We start from the raw sequence: 5,000 nt of genomic DNA, 5'->3' as shown, positions 1-5,000 counted from the left end.
AACAACAAGAGAGGCAAGGCCTTCAAGACTCACTTGTGACAAATTAAGTCCCCTGGCATTAATTACAGAGTAATTTCCCTTTTTTACTATCTGCACCAAAACGTTTCCAAAATAAATAAAAATTCCATGCTTAGCAAAAGAAGTTCCTGTTTGAACAAAAAATGATAATAATGACTCCTCTTGTTGTTGTGTCAGAATAAGAGGTCAAAGTGCCAAGTTTAGAGAATACAAAAAAAATATAAATATAACAGTAAATGCAGTTTGCATATAATTAGGCTTCTTTTTTTTCTTCTTTTTTTTTGTGCCCATCCCAGAGGTGCAATATTTTTTTAAACAAGATGACTGGAAAGAACTGAATTTTTCCTATTTTTATGCCAAATTTGGTGTCAACTGACAAAGTATTTGCAGAGAAAATGTCAATGTTAAAGTTTACCACGGACACACACACACACACACACACACACACACACACACACACGACCGAACACCGGGTTAAAACATACTCACTTTGTTTACACAAGTGAGTAAAAAAAATAATAATAAAACCACTCCCTCAGGAACTTAGCAATGATTTCAAGCAGGGAAAGAAAGACTTCCAAGATTTAAAAAAAAAAAAAAAAAAAAAGCAACAAAAACAGCCCACTATGTGATAAAGAGACGTGAATATATTACCGGGGCTGATCTACCTTCTCTAGAAGACATATATTATAAGCGGCTACTCAAAAAAGCAAAATCAATCAGCCAGGACGAATCACATCCAGCTTTTGGGATTTTCGAGATTCTCCCCTCTGGTAGTCGTTACAGAAGTATATGGACGAAAACCAATCGTTCGCAAATAGCTTTTTCTCCAAAGCAGCCAATACCCTGTCTCTCGAACAAATCCAGTATGATAATTAGAATTGTGCAACCAACAACCATCTACCGAAAGATCTAGTCATCAGCCCTATCCGTATGTAATATGCAGCTCAGTTCTGTTCAAACGTGTGTGTGCGTGCGTGTGTGTGTGTGTGTGTGTGCAGTGTGTGCATGTGTGAGTATGCGAAAGTTTTTATATTGATATGCACTTGCATGAATCATAATTTCTACTGTATCTGTGTTTGCGTGTTATTTTCGTTTTATGTTCGTATCTTGTTATGTACTATCCCCCCCCCCACCCACCTCCCACCCCCCTCCAATATTCCTTGTGACCCCGGCACACTTGGTAATAAAGACTTATTCTATTCTATTCTATCTATCTATATCTCATTATGTAGTTGTGCTGTCCTCAGCTGTAGAGTACAGTCCCAAGTTAATGTGAGTAGACTTGCTTTCTTTTCAACCCAGTTGCGTGTCAGGAAAGAAAAAGATACAAGATGACTGAGATATATTCTTGCTTGTCTGCCGTAAACTCACAGAAATCTATCTTTTGTCTCTGAGTACTACGCACAATGCGTGTGATGGGTGAGTTGAGAGAACCCTAAATGACTGCCGATTTTTACCCCTTTTACTTTTTCTGTCCAAAACTTTATTTTACTTCTTTTTTTTTTTTTAAATCTATGGCATGCGAATTATAACTATGCTCCTTTTTACATGTATGTATTTTAAATGAAAATTGCTGTTATGTCAGCCGTTTTATCATGTGTGTGTGTGTGTGTGTGTGAGTATGCTACTTTGTGAGTTTTATGCATTGTGTTTTTATAACATCAATGATTCTGTTTTTTTGTTTCTACTACTTTTTATGTGCTTTCTTGTTTCACTTTAGGTACTGAATTGTAAATCGCCTAGAGCTTGCTTGTGCGTGTATCATAGCGCTATATAAAAATAAAATAAAAGTATTATGAACATACTGATAAAGCGTAATCACTTTTAGTGAAGCATGACTGCAGAAACAATGCGGTAGGGAATTTTGTGTGTGTGTGCAGAAATGTGATTCTATGTAACCAGTTATTGTGATTACAGAGATAGTGTCGTCGGGGGAAAAATACTACAGGATTGGGAGGGAAAAAAAAACAAAAAAAAACCCAAACAACACTGATAGCCATGGTGTTGTTTTCCCAGGAGAAAAACACACGTCTCGCTCCTTTTACACGAGAAACGGTTTCTTTGCTTTTATCCCCCCCCCCCCCCCCCGCCCCCCGCCAAGGCAAAACAACAACAATAATAATAATGATAATAATAATTGGTATATATTTTGCGTTGAGTCTTGTGCAGAGACAAATCAAAGTGCTTTCGCATTAGTCATTCACACGCATGCATAACTTTAAACTCGAGAAACTGAAGACAAAGAAAGGGCAGGGGAAGGAAATAGATGGATTTTAAAGCCAGGCGTGAAAGAGCTTAGTGCGGGGACCTGACGAAGCGAAAGAGGAAGTTCATTCCATAGGCAAGGTCCATAGACAGTGAAAGAACGGCGGCCGACAGTGCAGTATTTGAATCTGGGTAGTAGTATGTGAAAACAGAGTGGGTCCGAACACCGATCGTAGAGAACAACAACAACAAAAGAAACAAAAAAAAAACAAACAAAAAAACACAACACTGGGGGTATATTTTTCACAGAAGTCTTTTTTCCTCCCGCACCGGTGCAAAGTACTTGGGCCCCTGTTCTAATTCCAGCCCACTGCGCAGTGAGCAATCCGTTGGGAAGGTAAGGCAACTCATTGTGTGTGTGTGTGTGTGTGTGTGTGTGTGTGTTGTTTTGTTGTTGTTGTTGTTTTGTTGTTGATTTTTTCAAGTCAGAAACAGCGAAAGACAAGAACAATGGCACACAATTTTGCCAACTCCCCGACATCGCAGACAGACGGAGTTGGAAAGAAGAAGAAAGCGAGCTGTTAAAAAAAAAAAAAAAAAAAAAAAAAAAAAAAAAGGGGGGGGGGGGGGGGGGGGGATTTAGAAAATGGGCCTTGCCCTTTTCTTCGCTTTTTGCTCTCTTTTTTTCTTCTTTAATTTTTTCCGAGATGTGCGTGCATGCACAGATGGATGACTGGCTGTGTGTGTGTGTGGGTGGGTGGATAAGGGAGCGGTGATGGTGGTGGTGATGGTGATTGGATTTGTGGGACAGCAGTTCGTGCGTAAAGAGTGTGTTTGTGTGTGTGTGTGTGTGTATATAACGTCCAACTGACGTGTGGAGTGGTGTGTGTTATGTAACGTGTGTGAGAAAGAGAGAGTGTGGAGCGATTGCGAGGCCCAGTTTTCAGCGCCAGCGAAAAAGTAAAACGACCCCGAATATTTCTCACTCTGTCTCTCCCTCTCTCTCTCCCTCTCTCTCTTTGGCTGTTTCGAGGGTGGTTCTCTTTTGTTTTTGTATTCTTTTCCGGTGCGGACTGTAGACCAGTTTTGCACCACTACTACAAACGGATGTGTCATTATTGTTAGACTGGGAGGTAAGGTAAGTTCGTTTTTATTGTGATTTGATTGCAACCCCCTTTCTCCTCCTCCTCCTCCGTCCCCCCTCTCCCAACCCATCCAACACTTCTTAGCCTACGGAGAGAGAGAGTGAGAGGGGGGGGAGGGGACGTGATGGGGGGGGGAGGGCATATTGGTCAACCGGCTTTTTGTGAGTGCGTGCTCTGAATTTCTTTAGTCTGTCTTTTTGTGTGAGTTTTTCTTACGGGTTTTTTTTTTCTATTTTTATTTTATTCTGTTTGTTTTTGTTTTTTCATTTCAACTTACCTGTGTTGTGCATGCAGTTGCACAGGTGCTGGAAACTCCTTGAACCAATGATGACCCGTAATGATAGTAGTAACAATTATACTGACTGATTGCTAACAATGACGATCATGGTAATAATAATAATAATGAAAGTGATAATAATAATAATAATAATAATAATAATAATAATGAAAGTGATTATAACAATAATAATAATAACTGATTGAAATCATGATGATGATATTGGCAATTGTGATGATGATGACGACGGTAATGATGATGATAGTAATGATGATGATGATGCAAATGATGATTGTGGTTATAATGATGATGATGGTAATGATTATGATGATGATGGTGTGGAGAGGTACCGAGCGATAGGAACATTGGAAAATGGGAATGTAGAACCGAAACAGCGAAACGCTGTGGTAATATATAGAGAGAGAGAACCGTGTGAATATAGAGCTGTGGGAGCTGATGTAGAGTTGTGGGAGCATAGAGCTATGGGAATATAGAGCTGTGGGAGCTGATGTAGAGTTGTGGGAACATAGAGCTATGGGAATATAGAGCTGTGGGAATATAGAGCTGTGGGAGCTGATGTAGAGTTGTGGGAGCATAGAGCTATGGGAATATAGAGCTGTGGGAGCTGATGTAGAGTTGTGGGAACATAGAGCTATGGGAATATAGAGCTGCGGGAGCTGATGTAGAGTTGTGGGAGCATAGAGCTATGGGAATATAGAGCTGTGGGAGCTGATGTAGAGTTGTGGAAACATAGAGCTATGGGAATATAGAGCTGTGGGAGCTGACGTAGAGTTGTGGGAACATAGAGCTATGGGAATATAGAGCTGTGGGAGCTGATGTAGAGTTGTGGGAACATAGAGCTATGGGAATATAGAGCTGTGGGAGCTGATGTAGAGTTGTGGGAGCTGATGTAGAGTTGTGGGAACATAGAGGTATGGGAATATAGAGCTGTGGGAATATAGAGCTGTGGGAGCTGATTAGAGTTGTGGGAACATAGAGCTATGGGAATATAGAGCTGTGGGAGCTGACGTAGAGTTGTGGGAACATAGAGCTATGGGAATATAGAGCTGTGGGAGCTGATGTAGAGTTGTGGGAGCATAGAGCTATGGGAATATAGAGCTGTGGGAGCTGATGTAGAGTTGTGGGAACATAGAGCTATGAGAATATAGAGCTGTGGGAGCTGATGTAGAGTTGTGGGAACATAGAGCTATGGGAATATAGAGCTGTGGGAGCTGATGTAGAGTTGTGGGAACATAGAGCTAGGGGAATATAGAGCTGTGGGAGCTGATGTAGAGTTGTGGGAGCTGATGTCGAGTTGTGGGAATATAGAGCTGTGGGAACATAGAGCTGTG

The 5,000-nt window shown here is 40.8% G+C and overlaps 1 protein-coding gene across 4 annotated transcripts in view; it reads left to right on the top strand.

Annotated features, from left to right (window-relative positions):
• Positions 1–2,523: 2,523 nt before the first annotated feature.
• LOC143276421 (uncharacterized) overlaps positions 2,524–5,000 on the top strand; it is a 38,232-nt gene continuing 35,755 nt past the window's right edge. Inside the window, exon 1 of one of the 4 annotated variants that reach the window (XM_076580911.1) lies at positions 2,524–2,623. The gene's annotated coding sequence lies outside the window, so the exon portion shown is untranslated. Of the gene's footprint in view, positions 2,624–3,067; positions 3,187–3,210; positions 3,365–5,000 lie in introns of those variants that run through there. The other 3 variants (XM_076580909.1, XM_076580910.1, XM_076580908.1) reach the window with 3 other exon arrangements.

This window comes from Babylonia areolata, chromosome 32, assembly GCF_041734735.1.
Source record: "Babylonia areolata isolate BAREFJ2019XMU chromosome 32, ASM4173473v1, whole genome shotgun sequence".
In the NCBI taxonomy this organism is placed as follows: Eukaryota; Metazoa; Mollusca; class Gastropoda; order Neogastropoda; family Buccinidae; genus Babylonia; species Babylonia areolata.
Note: the sequence above shows the minus strand (reverse complement) of the source record. Positions and strands in the feature narration are given on the sequence as shown.